Source organism: Lipotes vexillifer, unplaced genomic scaffold (assembly GCF_000442215.2).
Source record: "Lipotes vexillifer unplaced genomic scaffold, Lipotes_vexillifer_v1.1 scaffold714, whole genome shotgun sequence".
In the NCBI taxonomy this organism is placed as follows: Eukaryota; Metazoa; Chordata; class Mammalia; order Artiodactyla; family Lipotidae; genus Lipotes; species Lipotes vexillifer.
The window spans coordinates 742202-761333 of NW_006794736.1; the positions used below are offsets into that span (position 1 = coordinate 742202).

Sequence of the window (19132 nt, forward strand, 5' to 3'; positions counted from 1 at the left end):
AGTACATTTATTTCTATGGTCAGCCCCGGGGATTATAATGGAAAGGTAGATTCTTGTTTTTAGTGATCTCTTTTTCTTTTTTTTAGTTTCTTATTAGACAAGCTTATTTATTTATATTAACAAGAAAAATATGTGATTGCATCAAAGCTCTTGATCAGTGAATCACTGCCCTAGCTATTTTTCCTTCCTTTAATATATGTATTAAAATTGCTAATAAATGCACATATGAAATGTACATACAGTGATTTTTGGTACAATAGGTTGGTGTATATTTTCTAATATGTTCCATTTTAAATAGTTTAATATATGCACACATTTTAAAAAAATGTTGGATACATGTAAATTAACATGTTGACCCTAAAATCAATAATGGTTTCAGGCTTAGGTATGACCTCATCAGCAATCGTCTTTAAGCCACAAGAATACAGGAGACATTTGTTTCTCCTTCACTACTTTGCCCTAAATGCTCATTGCAAAAATTTTTCACAAATTAGGCCCTCCTAAATGATTTGTGTCAATATATGAATGAATCCACCTTCACAGATTCCCATCTCCGTCTCCTCCTAGCCCTGGTATTATACTTAATATCTACAACATCACTGTGATGTACGTATTGCCTGCTGGATACTTCTAATAACCCATTACGTCATCCGGGGCTAGAAATCTTGCTGCTGCATCTGAAAGCTAGAATGAGACAGGTTGTTCATTCTAAAGTATGAGGTGTTCAGTTATCTTCAAGTTATTCAAGAGAGAGCAATAAAGTCTACAGACTGCCAATGGTCATCATATTTCTCCAAAGAGACAAATAGTAAATATTTCAGTATTTGCAGCCCATACAATCTCTGTTACAAATACTCGATTCTGCAATTGTGACACAAAAGCAGCCACAGATAATATATAAACAGATAGACATGGTTGTGTCCCAATAAAACTTTATTTACAAAGACAGATACTGGAGCAGACTTAGCCCCAGGGCTGTAATTTGCCTGCCTCCAGGGATAGACAAAGTCTTTTTGCCTCTGTACCTGAGCTGTTCTGACACTGTAGCAAGACTTATTATCAAAATATTGGTGTCCATTCTCCAAATGAATATTGAAATAAGCAGAAATCATTGAGGTTAAAGTATTGATTGTGAAAACATGAATTTGAAAGCTAAACTGCCTGTCTTTATATCCAGCTTTTCTATTTATTATATGCCCTTGGCCAGCAGACATATGTTCTCTTGACTCAGTTTTTCTGTCTGCAGAATGAGAAAACACCATGCACCTGTATTTTAAGGTTCTTACGAAAATAATCCATGTTAAACATGGAAGCGACCAGAACAGAGTAATAACTCAAGGAGAGGAGTGATGGAAAATAAATTAAAACTCAAGATCAAGTGATTTGCTCAAGTCTCAACAGCTTTTGACAGATGACGTTCCATATAACCACCATAATGCTTTCCATCTTGAAATGGTACAACTGTGCCCTGCAGTTTCAGAGGTCAGAGAAATGTGTTTACCCTTTTTTGTGACACGTACCAATACAATTGAATTTATTCCAGAAATATGGTGTGTTGATGGATGAAGATACCAATTTAATCACTTACAAAAATTTGCTACAATATTGTGCTGTCTTTCCAGCTAATGACCAATGTCACTCAGCATATCCTTTTGCTTTTTTACCTTCTACTTTCACATTGGCTAAGGGTATATCCCTGTGTTTCAATCATTTTATGAAAAAAATTAATGGAACATGAGTGGAGACAAACAAATTTGCTGAATCACCATGGAGCAGACAAACTGCATGCATTATTCTGTTCCCAGCATCACAATTACTCAGAATTCACTATTTAGTTCTTTTATAACCCAACCTTCCAAAATATCTGCTGACAGATATCAATTTTGGGGAACAGAGTCATATCATGCATTGTGTGCATGGTCATATGGTAAAAGGTAAAATGCAATTAAGTCTGACACAGCAGCCAATTCATTGCCAAATGCAGCTGACCTGTTACATGCAACATACCTGATGCAAGACTGGAATAAGGGGAAAAATACCTACTGTTAAATGGAAGAAAAGCAACTTTATTCACATAAGCTCATATTAAAACGTTTTTAAAAAGTGTTTTATGGAATCATCAGCTCTTAAGAGTTAGCAGAGATTTGGCCTTATACATAACTGCAAAGCAGGTCATACACTTCCCAGTCTGTATTTTTTCCATTAAACATGCTATCATAGAAATCATACACAACTAATACATGTACATACTTATTTGGTATAAGAATAATTTCAAACATTATTCATCCTCCATTGAATTATATCCACAAAAACCTAAATTAGTGAATTATTCAAGATAATTTTTATATGTGCAAACTTGTTTAGTGTCTTAACAATGTCACTTTGACTCTAAATATTGCTCACCCTCTTCATTTAACAAATGAACCATGTTCTCTCAGAGCCTTATGCTCCAAGACTGAGCTATTACCCTAGGAAGGAGATGGAAGTTTCCTCTAGAACAAAGAGGTTACTAAGCAGCTGACTGATTTGTCTGCTTTTAGGAAAATTATAGTTTGTTTGTTTTTTTTTAATGCCAGCATTTTACAGTAAGAGAAAGTATACTAAATTTGAAATCTACTTAATGCCACAAAACCCAGGCCATATTAGGCCTTGGAGTTTATACCTTCCAGAAAAGACAAGACCCAGGAGATGACATGGAATATATAAAGAATCTGCTTTTTCTAGGTCGGAGATTTGAGGGAAGAAGAAGGAGAGCTTGTTCCCCTTTCCCCTTGGGAAAGGGGAGAGGAAGATCCACATGGCTGGGGGAAGTCTGAGACCAAAGCACCCAAGTCTTAGAGAAAGCCTGCTAGTGATTACTTCCTAGGAAGTGAGGAGCAGTGGCCTGGGCTCTAATTGTGAAATGCCTGTGTAGATGAGTCTGATGCCTTTTTCCTGGCTTTTCCTCAGCTGCCTAGGTGGTGCTGGACCCCAAGTGCTCCTAAGTGCTTTGGTGAGTGCCAGTCTGAGGCTCAGTTTCTGGTCCCAGGAACCAGGGTGTCTGTGGTGTAGGGGAGAAACAAAATCTCCTCTACCTTCTTTAGGTCTCTTGGCTGTTCTCAAGAATTAAATTGATATAAGATAAATTAACAGGAAAAAAAGCATACAAATTATATCAAATCTTTACATACACGTGGGAGCCTTCACAAGAGAATGAAGATCCAGGGAAGTGACCAGAGCAGGAAGCTTTTACACCTTTTAAGCAAAGAAACAATAAATTTGTGAAGAACTGACAAAACAAAGAGGTTTGGGCTGGGGTAGTAAATGGTGGAAACTGTAAATAGGAAGACAAAGGTTAGCTTAGCAAACTTTGTACAGATTTCTTGGCCCCAAATTCCCTGTCTCTTGTGATAAGAATGTCTTCTACCTCCTGGTACAAGGAGCATACATTTCACACTGGAGTTTTATCTCCTTCTTTCAGAAAGACAAAGGAGGGTTTCTGACCCTTTCTTTCTTACACCTACTGTTTCTTAAGTGCCGTTATTTCAAAATAATCAATATGCCAAAGTGACATTTGGGGTGACATATTCTGAACACCTTCAGTGGCTTAGCAAGCATGAGAAACTGCTTGGACCAAGTACTACAGCATTAGGTTCCAGCATGCCACCTTGCAATGTTACCTCAGCTATCACTTCTGAAAGAGGGCCTTCGCTTAGTCAATATGCAACAGAGAACAGTGAAGACCCAGAAAACTTTGCATTCTTGTAAGAGCCCCTTCTCACAACTACAAAATATATTAAATCCCTGTGTATACTCAGATTCTATGCTTCCACAAAGGGGATTCAAAGAAGACAGAACTCAGGGGTGAATAATTTTTCTAAATGCACTAAATCATCTATAAGAGATTATTTAAACTATACATGATAAGGGACGTTTCAATATTTAGAATATTATTAAATATTTTGAATATTTAGAAGGTAAATACTTAAACTGAAAGAGATTTTCTTTTTAAACTGGAAGGAATGATACGTTTAGATTGGGAAATATAACTTTCTCAGCTAGTCTGTGGGGTAGGGTTCACAAGGAAGAGAAGATCAGATCTAGAAATAAATAAAAGAATGTGGTAGGTTCTAGTAACTCAAAAGAAGCACATGAGCTTGATACAGTCATTTTGAAAGACTCTGAAGATTTCAAAAGACCTAACTGGTTCCACAAACTAAGACAGTTTAATCAGGGAAGGATAAAAGGGATAAAACTCATGACATCATTTCTATGAAATCGCACCACCTATCAGAGACTTGACTTATTTGACTGCCTAAGACATTTGCAGAACATTTGACAGTATAAATCTCAAGAACTTCTCTAAGTCTCTGTTTCTGCGGAGTTAGCCACACCAACCAAAATAATCAATATATATTTGATTATGTATAATATACATTTATATTCATATATAAAAAGAAATTGGGTTTTAGATGGTTCAATCTATCTGAGGTAATATAAGTGGATATATATATATATCAAACTAATACTGTGTCAATTTCTGAAAAGATTCTTCATGTTAAAAAATGTGTGTGTGTGTGTGTGTGTGTGTGTGTGTGTGTGTGTGTGTGTGTGTGTTCTAATGCCCAAGAAAATTACAGGGGAATAAAGTGATAGAACTCATCAATCAGCCTTCAAATGTAGCTCCAAAACCTCTAGGCTAACAGGTTTCTCAAAGACCTCAGATGTTTATGGATACTTCTTCTAAGGGAAAGTTCCAGAGATACTGGAAGAGGGAACCCATGGCCAACCAACTTCTCTGAAAACTTGCTGGAAGAAATTAGAAGTAGAAAATATGATAAGGTGATGATGATCACAGCTTAGTTTCTTTAAACACAGAGAAAATTTTGGGAGGAAAATAAACCTACTCCAGAATAGTAAAAGATAATCAAATTTAAATGGAAATATTATACTTTAATTTACAAATTATTTCAGGTAGTAAAACATTAAGGTCTTTATTAAGTTCTACTGTATCTCTTCAGTCTTAGATTTAATCTTTCAACCCCAGGAAATACCAATTTATATTAAATCAATACAAATTTTACTCTTATTTTGGGGGGAGGTGTAGGGGGTAATCTCAAGGTTAGCAATTTGGAATTTCTGTATTAATTCATTATGATTTTTGTTTCTTGACCTCTACAGTAATACTATCATATTCTCTATAGAATTCTTAATGCAAAGTCCAATTCCAGAAAACATACCTTTTAATTTACTTTTTATCTCTTTCATGAAATACTATTGACTCTATTCTTTATATTGTACTGACCTCTTTGAATCAATATTCTGCCAGGTTGTTGTCCTATCATCTGATATTTACCATATACAAGATGTTCACAGGTAAGAGCAAAATCTTCTTTGGAAAACATGTAATTGAATACTACAGAGAAGGTACCTGTTAATCTCATAAAAGGTATCCACATGTATTAATAGGATTATCACTATTCCATAATTAAATCTTTTGGTAGAAGCAAAGAAAAACAGTCAATTCCAGAGACACAAACAGAAAAAGGCCAATATCTGGTTTAATATGCATATTTTAAAATAAATCAGGCTAATTATAATTATACAATGCTGAATTCTATAAATGCCTTAACTTTTCAGGATTTAAAAAAAATTCCCCTCAATTGAGGTTTTTGGAATTATACTTTAAGAAGTTAATATCCACCTATTACAAGATATATATATATAGATTAGACACATTATGTTCTTTAGCTCATACCAGAAAATGAATATTTGAAGGATAAGAAATAAAAGACTCAGTTATATGCTTAATCAAGCAAGGTACAAGGAAACAGTTGTTCCTCATGGACAGAATAGTTCACCTACCTTCTGGGATTTTAAGGCATGAATCAAAGAAATCCTATTTTTTAAAAATTGAAATCTGAGTCAATCAAGCAAAAATGTAATGATGAACTTCCAAAAAAACATGCAAGTTCTGGGAACAGAATTACTTTTACAAGGCTATTTTTTTCTGTCTACTAGCTGTGTGACCTTGGACAATTTAATTAAGCTCTCTGGCTCTCAGCTTTGCCATGGATGAGGTTCTAAAAGTATAAAATATACTTTTTACTATAATAAAAGGAAACAATGTAAATACCTATCTAATAAGTTTTCAGTTAGTTTTAAAATACTTTTATATGGATTGCATTATTGTAATATTATATATATTATTAAATTACATGAATTATATGAATTGATTTCCCAGATTAGTTAATAAAAACATTTAACTTGTCATTCATTTACTCTGAGTTCTTTTTCTGTTTATCACTTATTCCCACACACTAAAATTTATGTTCCATTAGAGCAGGAACATTGTGGGGTTTACTCATTGTTTTTTCTTTTGTACAAACTGATATATAAAATACTGTTAATGAGTGAGATATGTCATTCAGAATTCCCTAGGTTATGCTACAGTAACTAAAACTCTCAAATCTTAGTCACTCAACATGCACAAAAGTGTACTAAAGTTTTGTTCACACTACTTGTCCATGATAAGTCAGCAAATGGGTTTGCCTAAAGGTAGTGTTATGGGCTGTGCTGTGTCCCCTTCAAATTCATATGTTGAAGTACTAAACCTCAGCACCTCAGAGTTCAACTGTATTTGAAGATAGAGGCTTTAAAGAGACTATCTTCCTTCTTAAGATTTTTTTTCTATACACTGGCAATGAACAATCCAATAATAGAATTAAGAAAATAAACCTATGTATAAGAGCATCAGAAAGAATAATGCACTTAGGTATAAATTTAACAACAACAAAAAAAGTACAAGACTTATGCATTGAAAAACACAAAACATTATTAAAAGAAACTGAATAAGACCTAAATAAATGGGAAAAAACACCCTGTATTCATGGAGTGAAAGCCTTAACTTTTAGGATGATATATTCCCTTAATTGATTTATAGACTCAGTTCAATTCTATCAAAATCCCAGCTACCATTTTTTCCCAGAAATTTATAAGCTGATTCTAAAATTTGTATAGGGGACCTGGAAGAGCCTAAACAATCTTGGAAAGAACAAACCTGGAGGACTCTCACTTCTCAATTCCAAAACTTACTAAAAAGTTATAGTAATCAAAACAATGTAGTACTGGCATAAGGATAGACATATAGAACAACAGGACAGAATTGAAAGTCCAGAAGTAAACATATACATTTTTGTTTAACAATGTTGTCAAGAAAATTTACTATCCATTGAATGTTTGTGTCTCCTAAAAAATTTATATGTTGAAACTTATGCCCAATGTGAAGCCATTTGGCAGTGTGGCCTTTGGGAAGTGATTAAATACTGAGGATGGAACCCTCATGAATGGGATCAGTGCACTTATTAAAGAGACCCCAGAGAGCTCTCTCGCCCCTTCCACTGAATGATGTTACAGGAGACAATGGCCATCTATGAACACGAAGCTGCCTCTCACCAGACACTGAATCTGCTACACCCTAACTTTAGACTTCCCAGCCTACAGCATTGTGAGTAATACATTTCTCTTGTTATTATGCCACCAGGTCTATGGTATTCTGTCATAGCAATCCAAACAGCCTAAGACCAAATTTAACGGCAAAAATAGTCGTTTTAACAAATGTATGTTAGGACACCTGGATATCCACGTGCAAAAGAACGAAGTTGGACTCCTTTCTCACAACCCACACAGTTCAAATAAAAGTGAACCAAAGAGCTACATTTCAGAGATAAAACTATGAAACTCTTAGAAGAATACATATATATCTTCATGAATTTGGATTATGCAGTAGTCTCTTATATATAACATAAAAAAATCAACCAAAGAAAAAAGTAGATAAATTAGACAATCACATTGAAAATCTTTTGTTCTTCAAAAGACAATATAAAGAGAGTAAAAAGACAACTTCAGGAATTGAAGAAATATTTGCAAATCACATATCTGATAAGAATCTGGCATCCATAGTATATAAAGAAGTGTTACAACACAATAATAAAAAGATAAATAACCCAATGTAAAATGGATTTGAATAGCCATTTTTCCAATGAAGATACACAGATGGCAAATAAGTACATTAAAAGATGCTCAATATCATTAGTTAATAGGGAAATATAAATCAAAAGTGCAATGTTATACCACTTCACATACACTGGAATGACTATTACAAAAGGCAAACAATTAGAAGTCTTGGGTATAGATAAATTGGGACTTTAACATACTGTTGGTGGGCCTGTAAAATGATGCATCCATTTTGGAAAACAGTCTGATAATTCCTCAGAAGATTAAACCGAGTTACCATATGACCCAGCAATTCTATTCCTAGGTACATACACGAGATATGAAAGCATATGCACACCAAAAAAATTTACTTGGAGAGACTTTCAAGATGGTGGAGGAGTAAGAAATGGAGATCACCTTCCTCCCTACAAATAGATCAAAAATGCATCTACACATGGAAAAACTCCTACAGAACACCTACTGAACACTGGCAGAAGACCACAAACTTCCAAAAAGGCAGGAAAATCCCCACGTACCTGGGTAGGGCAAAAGAAAACAGGAAAAACAGAGACAAAAGAATAGGGATGGGACCTGCACCAGTGGAAGGGGGCAGTGAAGGAGGAAAGGTTTCCACACACTAGAAAGCCCCTTCACTGGCAGGGACGGGGCAGAGCTTTGGAGCCACAGAGGAGAGCATAGTGACAGGGGTGCAGAGGGCAAAGCAGAGAGATTCCCACACAGAGGATAGGAGCTGACCAGCACTCACCAGCCTGATATGCTTGTCTGCTCACCCACCAGGGCAGGAGGGGGCTGGGAGCTGAAGCTTGGGCTTCAGAGATCAGACCCCAGGGAGAAGACTGGGGTTGGCTGCATGAAGGCAGCCTGAGGGGGCTAGAGCGCCAGAGCTAGCCAGGAGGGAGTATGGGAAAAAGTCTGCACCTGCTGGAAAAGCAAGAGACCATTGTCTCAGGGTACATGAGGAATGTGGCTTCCTGCTCCATGTGCCCACAGATGACAGAGCACCACCTAAGCAAGCTCCAGAGATGGACATGAGCTGTGGCTATCATCTTGGACCCCAGAGGTGGACATGGACCACTATTGCTGCCGCCACGTCCACCAAGGATCCTGTGTGCAAGCACAGGTCATTACCCACAAGCACACCACTGCCAGGGTCCCATGATCCAGGGACAACGTCCCCTGGAGAACACACGGTATGCCTCAGCCTGTTGCAAATTCACGCCGGCCTCTGCCACCACAGGCACACCCCGCATTCCAACTGTGACTACCGTACCCCTCCCTCTCCTTAGCCAGAGTGAGCAAGAGAGGCCTAATCAGCCGCTGTTTTAACCTCCTCCTGTCTGGGAGGGGAACAGATGTCTGAGGGCAGCCTACATGCAGAGGCAGGGCCAAAACGAAAGCTGAGCCCCAGGAGCTGTGCAAACAAATAAGAGAAAGGGAAATTTATCCATGCAGGCTTAGGAGCAGCAGACTAAATCCCCGCAATTGGCTTGGTAAACACTGCATCTGTGGAATACCTGAATAGACAACAAGTGTTCCCAAAAGTGAGGTGGGGGATTTGGGGAGCAACTGTGGACTTGGGATTTGCTTTCAGCGTTTGATTTGTTTTTAGTTTTATGTTTATCCTAGTTTAGTTTTTAGTGCTTGTTTTCATTTGTGGGTTTGTTTACTGGTTGGGTTGCTCTTTTCCTTTTTCTCTTTTGTCTGTTTAGTTTTGCTTTAACCAATTTTGTGGGGGTTATGTCTGTTCTTTTTTTTTTTCTTTTCTTCTTTTTCTTCTGAGCCATGCAGCTGGCAGAGTCTTTGTGCTCTGGCCAGGTGTCAGGCCTGAACCTCCGAAGTAGGAGAGCCAAGTCCAGAGACCTCCCGGCTCCATGTAATGTTAATTGGTGAGAGCTTTCCCAGAGATATCCATCTCAACACTAAGACCTAGCTCCATCCAATGGCCAGCAAGCTCTAGTGATGGACACCCCATGCCAAACAACTAGCAAGACAAGAACACAACCCCACACATTACCAGAGAGGCTACCTAAAATCATACTAAGTTCACAGATACCCCAAAACCCACCACCAGATGCAGCCCTGCCCACCAGAAGGACAAGATACAGCCCTACCCACCAGAACACAGGCATCAGTCCTCCCCACCAGGAAGCCTATACAAGCCACTGATCCAACCTCACCCAATTGGGGCAGACGCCAGAAATAAGAACTATGAACTTGCAGGCTGCAAAAAGGAAACCCCAAGCACAGTAACTTAAACAAAATGAGAAGACAGAGAAATACACAGAAGATGAAGGAGGAAGGTAAATCTCCAAAATTTACAAGCACCCCATGCAGCTCAATATCAAAAAAACAAACAACCCAATCCACAATTGGACAGAAGACCTAAATAGACATTTCTCCAAAGAAGACATACAGATGGCCAACAAACACATGAAAAGGTGCTCAATATCACTAATTGTTAGAGAAATGCAAATCAAAACCACAATGAGGTATCACCTTACACCAGTCAGAATGGCCATCATCAAAAAATCTATAAGCAATAAATGCTGGAGAGGGTATGGAGAAAAGGGAACCCTGTTGCACTGTTGGTGGAAATGCAAATTGATACAGCCACTCTGGAGAACAGTATGGAGGTTCCTTAAAAAACTACAAATAGAACTACCATATGACCCAGCAATCCCACTACTGGGTATATACCCTGAGAAAACCATAATTCAAAAACAGACATGTACCACAATGTTCATTGCAGCTCTGTTTACAATAGCCAGGACATAGAAGCAACCTAAGTGTCCATCGACAGATGAATGGATAAAGAAGATGTGGCACATATATACAGTGGAATATTACTCAGCCATAATAAAAAATGAAATTGAGCTATTTGTAGTGAGGTGGATGGACCTAGAGTGTCATACAGAGTGAACTAAGTCAGAAAGACAAAAACAAATACCATATGGGATGGTTGTTTAAGAGGGAGGGGCTATGGTGATATATGTATACATATAGCTGATTCACTTTGTTATACAGAAGAAACTAACACAACATTGTAAAGCAATTATACCCCAATAAAGATGTAAAAAAAAAATTACTTGAAAGTTCATAAGACCATTACTCTTAATATCCAAAATGTGGAAACAGCTCAGATGTTCAACTGCTGAATGGCTAAATGAATGTGTGGAATATTACTCAGCTATACAAAGGTGAATAAAATACTGATTCATGCTAAAATGTGGATGGACCTTTAAAGAATTATGCACAGTGGGCTTCCCTGGTGGCACAGCGGTTGAGGGTCCGCCTGCCGATGCAGGGGACCCAGGTTCGTGCCCCGGTCCGGGAAGATCCCACATGCTGCGGAGCAGCTGGGCCCGTGAGCCATGGCCACTGAGCCTGCGCATCTGGAGCCCGTGCTCTGCAACGGGAGAGGCCACGACAGTGAGAGGCCCACGCACCACAAAAAAAAAAAAAAAAAATTATGCACAGTGAAAGAAGCCCAACAAAAATGGCCACATACTGTGTGGCTCCAATTATATGAAATGTATAATATAGGAAAATGCATAGAAAGAGCTAATAATTATCTGTATATTGTCTTTCTATCATTATAAAATGAACAGTGATCAGGAAGTGTCACTATTGGAGGTTTTGAACTCAGAAGTCTCATGAAGACATGTCAAATAAGGTGTTTTACTTATTTTTTTTAAGTTGTCTGTGTTGTGGAAAATTGAAGAGGAAATAGGAAATATTTCAGATGAAGATGATAGTACATTCAAAGAATACAAAAAGAACTAGATTAGTGGGGATTCTCAATTTTTAGTTAATTGACTAGTTACCTCAGATATTGGAAGTTTAAAAAATGCAGGTGTCTAAACTTAACTCATACAGAGTGAAGTAAGTCTGAAAGAGAAAAACAAATACCATATGCTAACATATATATGGAATCTAAAAAAAAAAAAGGGTTATGAAGAACCTAGGGGCAGGACAGGAATAAAGATGCAGATGTAGAGAATGGACTTGAGGACACAGGGAGGGGGAAGGGTAAGCTGGGGCAAAGTGAGAGAGTGACATGGACATATATACACTACCAAACGTAAAATAGATAGCTAGTGGGAAGCAGCCGCATAGCACAGGGAGATCAGCTCAGTGCTTTGTGACCACCTAGAGGGGTGGGATAGAGAGGGTGAGAGGGAGGGATACACAAGAGGGAAGAGATATGGGGATATATGTATAGTATAGCTGATTCACTTTGTTATAGAGCAGAATCTAACATACCAGTTTAAAGCAATTACACTCCAATAAAGATGTTAAAAAAAGAAAAAGGGTTAATGAATTACAACCTATGTAAGAATTTATGATGGGAGGGTCCTTGGGTTCTCTATTTGTGAAAATGCTTCTCAGGTATGTCTAATGTGCAATGACATATAGGAACCACTCCTATAACCTGTCTTCTAGAGGGCAGGAACCAGGCTGTACTTATATGTCTATCTTTCAAACCAAGTCCAGAGTAGTTTTTCAATAGAATATAAACCAAAGTTCTCACCATAACAATATACACATGGACAGGTAAAAGTAACCTTCCCATTATTTAAGCAGGAGGGCCAATTTATATCAAAGACTTTGGCCAGAAATAACTCTTTGATACTCAAGTTACTAAATAGATAACCAATTGCAAAATTCCTACTGATCCTGTCATATGGCTTTATTTTTAACCAGTAAACTCTACTGATTTGGCTTTCTTTTTTTTTTTCAGATCTGAGTCTGAGCATCTGTATACCTTATTAATGCCATTACTTTCCATATTTCAATGCAAGGCATTTTATGGGAACCTGTCATTAACAGTATAAAAAACTAATTGCAAGTTTCATGCCACATTAATTTCCCCCATAAACAAACATCTGAGATTTAAAACATATGCTAATAGAGAACTGGTAATTTTATCCACATACCTACCAAGACAGATGGAAGTCACCTCAGACAGAATTTTGATAAGGAGGACTGAAAGCCAAAACCCTCTTTTGCAAGGTCTTGACAAGTTCTATGTGATCTGTTGTCATAGTTACAACTTCAGGTGCCATTTTCCTACAGCTTACCTTTATTTTTGAATTCATATTTTCTGATGAAATATGGATATTTTAAGTAAAGAACAGGCCTTTGTGATGACTTCAATCTAACTCAAACACATGGCTTTGATTCTTACACTCGTGGGCTAATGGTTGTCTGAAGACATCACCAGTCTTTCCTCCTGTCTCACACTGGTGAAAGTCCATGTCAGCTGGAACAAATCACTCTCTCTACTCTTCAGTTAATTAAAATATACATTCTTTGAGTATATTTTTGGAGGGTTCTCCAAGAATGAATGTCATATACAACCTGACTCAGATAAAGGTATTTTCTGATAAGTGAGTACCCACATATATTTTCTAGTCCACTTTAGAGCAAACAGAATGATACATTTCTTTGTTGATGAAAAAGGAGAACAATAGTTAGGCATGTCACTGTTTTCATTTTTATCATTGGAAACCTAAAGAAGGTACTATGAGGATAAATCTATACACATTTTTAGGTTGACAAATTTGACTATTATTTCCCTTTCAAATAACTATTTACAGTTTTGAATGATTTCCCCCCCCAACAGGTTTTAACAATTTAGGGAAAAATGGCTGAACTGGCTTTTGGTAGATACATAAATTTGCAAGGGTGAAAGATAAAGAAGAACAAAGGAACTTTACAGATTCTATTTAACCATTCTAAAATACCTGCTATTGAAAAGAAATATCCAAACTGTAAGTAACGATTGAAAGCTGGTTTGATTTAGTTGAATGTTACAGAATATGCATATATCCATACACTGCTTGCCAAACATACATGTGCCTTTCCCTCAAAGCCCAGTATTCTTGCACTGGCATGTTCATGTGTCCAGTTCTTGCCAACTGACTCAGGAAAAAATGACAAGTATCTATCCTAGGCCAGAACATAGAGAATAGGTGTGATTTCTCTCAGCACTTTCTTCTCTTCCTCTTGTCACCCTGGAAACACACACACACAGTGAGACTGCAAGACCCTGAATGGTACATGAAATAAACATCATGTGCTGAGCTCCTGAGATCGGGGCATTAATTTTTTACTCAGCATAACCTCGTTTATCTAGATTGACACAAATATATGTTAAATTTGGAATTAAAAAAACCTGAGTTTGGGCTTCCCTGGTGGCACAGTGGTTGAGAATCTGCCTGCTAATGCAGGGGACACGGGTTTGAGCCCTGGTCTGGGAAGATCCCACATGCCATGGAGCAACTGGGCCCGTGAGCCACAACTACTGAGCCTGCACGTCTGGAGCCTGTGCTCTACAACAAGAGAGCCCGCAATAGTGAGAGGCCCGCGCGCCACAATGAAGAGTGGCCCCCACTTGCCACAACTAGGGAAAGCCCTCGCACAGAAACGAAGACCCAACACAACCAAAAATAAATAAAATAAAAATAAATAAATAAGAAGACCCCAAGATCACTATTAAAAACACAAACAAACAAACAAAAAAACCCTGAGTTTGAGTCTCAACTCCCTTATAATCTTTATGATCTTCACAGTGCCAGGTAACTCAGGTGAACAACTTCTCAATGAAGTTAATGCTCACTAAATATCTACTTCTTCTCATATATCTCAGCCTAAATTGTACTTAGTTTGCAGTCATATGACTAATTCTGGTTAATGGACTGAGAACAGCAATGGCATGCATTCCTTACCATCAGAGGTAATAAAGAACTGCTATTCCTCCTTCATTTGTCTTTCCCTCTGTCATGAGGATCCAGAAGCTAAGTGTTTCAGGTGGTATGAGCTCTAAGATAGAGCACCATGGCTTGAACCACAATGGGCTCTGAATGATTGAGAAATCATCATTAGAAATGAGTTTAAGCCATTGGGATTTTATGGCTTATTTTTAAACTCAGCATAGACTGGCCTATCCTCATTAATTAAATGGTCTTTTTTTAATGTCATTCTTTGATTCCCTTAATCACTACCATATTTTCTACAGCAGTGGCTCTCTAAGTGTGATCTGCAGACTTGGGTTGAATCAAAAACTGTGTGTTACCAGTTAGCAATTAGATAAATGTAGAAACTGAGTGTAAGACTGTAGACATTTTTTTATAGCAACTGAATATTTCCATGACACCTAAATATGTGTGATCATGGTTTCAGCTACTCATTTATATTGTATTTCACACGTTTTGTTATGGTTCATTCTATTGTATTAGTCCATGACAGGTTTAAGGAATAATAAGGAAACTGGCCTCTACAACATATCAGACATTTGGAACTGTTGAATGAATGAATTAAAATGCCCGTGTTCCTCATATACAGAGATATAGTCTAGCATGATTTAAAATGAGATTTGTCATTTCTGGTAAATGTGATATATACTCAAATAATGTAAATAGCATACCAGAAAGCACAGAGAAGATAGAAAAACAAAGACAGAAAGAAATAAAAAGTCACCAAAATTTCATTGTAATTAACATTTTGGTGAATTCTTGATATCTACTAACACACACACACACATACAGCCTTTCAAGTATTAACTTAGTTGTACTATAGTAGACAATTTATGCAATATACCTTTTCAGTCAAATATATATCATTGACAAATTTGCCTGTCACAAACTTCAATTTCACTCATAATCATTGACATAAACATAGTTTTTTTGTTTTGTTTTGTTTTTTTACTGTACGCGGGCCTTTCACTGTTGTGGCCTCTCCCATTGCGGGGCACAGGCTCTGGATGCGCAGGCCCAGCGGCATGGCTCACGGGCCTAGCCACTCCACGGCATGTGGGATCTTCCCGGATGGGGGCACGAACCCGTGTCCCCCACATTGGCAGGCGGACTCTCAACCACTGTGCCACCAGGGAAGCCTATAAACATATTTTTTTATTGTATACATATACCATAGTTTATTTATCCAGTCCCTCGTTGATACAGATTTTGGTTATTTCCAACCATTTGTCATCCATGACAGACGGTAAACTTCCATAAACATACTTATGAATACATGTTTTCACATGCAAATGATGTTCCTGGGGGTAAATTACACAGAATCCCTGAAAATGAGCTTGCCTATCTCACATACCCTATTAATTTATGGTCCTTTTCAACAAAACCCATTTCTTGACCATTTTTTCAAACTAAGAATTTAAAAATATGTATATATTCCTCACGTTTTGCATATTAGGGATCCATTTTCTTCATCTACTCATAGGCATAATATAGTTCTTCAGGCCTGCATACATGTGATACCTAATGGTCAGCAATTACTATTAATTGACTTGTATATTATTGGGAACAAACCAAGGACAAACCCAACTAGCCAGCAAGGCCTGCAGAAACATTCTCTTGGATGGTTATAAATCTATGAACTGGATAGTGGCTGTTTTGTATCTCTCCCTTGGCCAGCAGGTGTAATGGGATGGGACTAAATGTACCTCAGTGAGCCCACACATTTATGATCCATCTGTTCAAGTAGGAAGGAATGAGGCAGGTGGGATTCCTCATGCTACAATAGGGCTTAGATAGAAGTAAATGGAAATGATGATTTTAATCATCTTTGCAGAGCTATAACTCATATTTTTTAATTCATATTAAAATTACACTCACACTGTCATGAAAGCTATGGCTAATAAAGAATGAACTTTTAAAAAATTCTTTTTCTTTAATTTAACATATCTTTTCATGAAATTTTGCATCCAGTGGAGGCTGAGGCCCCAGGCGAGTCTAGCTGGCACAACGGTGGTGGAGGGCAGCAGCTTGGTGGGCACTACAGCCTGTTGGCAGAGATCAGGTACAGCAGCTACTGTGTGGATTAGGAGAGAGCGAGGTCCTCACAGAGGTCAAGAACATCTGCTGTGACAGCCTGGAGAACTCGGAGCAGGTGCTGGCAGAATTCTGTGCCCTGACCAGCCTCAAGCGGTACCACCAGAACCTGGTGCAGTTTGAGGAGTATGTCACACAGTGTGACTGACCAGTACATGTGTGAGCAGTGGCTACAAGAGTGCATAGCTTTATCTGCGCCTGTTGGAGACCTCTGTCAAAGAAGAAAGCCTCCTGGGTTATGGAGCATTGCTACCTCTGCCTTGTCATGGACTTACGTGAACATGGAGGCCTGAATCAGTCTGTCCTGTCCTGGAGGCTGGACCCAGCCACCAACAAAGCTTCATGCTACAGCTCAGGACCACCAGTGCCTTCAGACTACATCTTGCACAGGGATAAAAGCTGGAGGACAAGCTCGACACAGAGAGGTCTGGCACCCCCATCCTCAAGGTGGCAGACTTTGAACTAAGCAAAGTCTGTGGTGGACGGCTCCCTCTCTCCCACCTCCCCAAATCAAAGAGGAAAATCAAGACAACACAAATGTGAATGTGGATAAATACTGGCTTCCCTAAGCCTGCAGCTCAGATTTCTAAATAACCCCGTGAACTCTAGGAGGGATGTTACACAGCCAAGGCCAACATCTTTGCCCTGGGCATTATCATCTGGGCAATGATAGAAAGAATCACTTTCACTGACTCTGAGATCAAGAAGGAACTCCTGAGGTCCTGACCGAGATCTCCCTGTTGGTGAGATGCTGCTAGATAACGCAAAGATGGAGTAGCATATCCCCCAGAAATGCAGGATTCCCATGTCTGAGGGGACCAAGGAGCTCTTGAAAGAAGTTAGCTGCTAAATCAGGGACCTGCCTGATACCTTTGAACTTGAAACCAGAATGGACCAGGCCACGTGCTGCTTCAAATTCAAGGCAAAACATCCTGGGTGTTTTTTAAAGTAGGTGAGTGTACTTTTTGTTTGGCATGTACACTTAAGACTGGATTCTTCATCCTGGGCCCTGTGGATTTGGGAGGAAATGCAGGGTTGAAGAGAAAATGTGCTTGTCATCAATGGTGCCCCAAATCTGAATGAGGGGATATGTGGGAATATTTGAGTATGAGTTGGAAAGTCTAAAGAAGCCTTCTGAGTGGAGGTTGCATTTGAGCTATTTTTAGAAATGCTTTTTTATAATCAATTAATGAACACTTACTGTAGAAAATGCAAAAAAATAAGAAGGTTGGTTAGTTTATTTGACGTGAAGAACAAATTGGAAGTTTAAATGATCCAGTATTATTGTCCTCTTTAAACAGAAGAGGACATTGTCTTCCTTAATTACATAGCATGTAAAGGGCACTCCAAGTTCTTTCCTTCAAATTTCAGGGAGCTTTCTACTACCTCTTTTTATTATGTACACAAAACCTTCTATATTAACCCATTATTTCAGTGGTATCTGAAAAAAAAGGAAAGAAAAGAAAAAAATAGACTTTATCTTGATAGGAAACACCAGGAAAAGGAAATTCATTCCATAGGGAGGAAGCATTTATTGGCCAAAGATCCATTTTGCAGCTGTGGAAATAATTATGGGAGGAATATATGTGAAGGAATATAGGAGGCTCCCAGGAGTTATAATTGTAAAGACTGAGAGCTTTTATCTGGAACTTGGAGTCTTACTGCTTTTTCATCATGTAACTGGAAGTTTCTGCTCTTTGATCAGTATCTCCTCATTTCCTCCACCCCTCAGACTCTACTACTTATGAGTTCAGCTTTTTTAGATTCCATGTATAAATGTGGTCATACAGTATTTGCCTTTTCTACCTGACTTATTTGACTTAGCATAATGCCCTAAAGGTCCATCCACATGGTCACAAAAAGGCAGGATTTCCTTCTTTTTTAGGGCAGAACAAGCTATTGTGTGTATTTATACCTATATCTATCTATATCTATGTAGATAAAGAGAGATAAATATTTCACATTTTCTTTATTCATCCATCTGTCCATGGACACTTAGGTTGTTTCCATGTCTTAACTATTGTGACTAATGCTGCACTAAACTTGGAGGTGCAGATATCTCTTCTAGATTCTGATTCATTTCCTTTGGATATATAACCAGAATGTGATGTTTGGATGTATGTTTAGCTTTTTAAGGAAACTTCATACTGCTTCCTAGAGTTGCCATACAAATTTATATCTCCACCAAAAGTACATAAATGATGTCTTTTCTCCTCATCCTTGCCAATCTTGTCTTTTTGATAATAGCCATGCTAACAGGTATAAGATAGTATCTGGTGGTTTGA

At 38.1% G+C, this 19132-nt stretch overlaps 1 pseudogene; it reads left to right on the forward strand.

The window, feature by feature from the left end:
- The first annotated feature begins 9017 nt into the window (after positions 1–9017).
- LOC103083450 (serine/threonine-protein kinase 35 pseudogene) lies at positions 9018–17799 on the forward strand (annotated as a pseudogene).
- The last annotated feature ends 1333 nt before the right edge of the window (positions 17800–19132 follow it).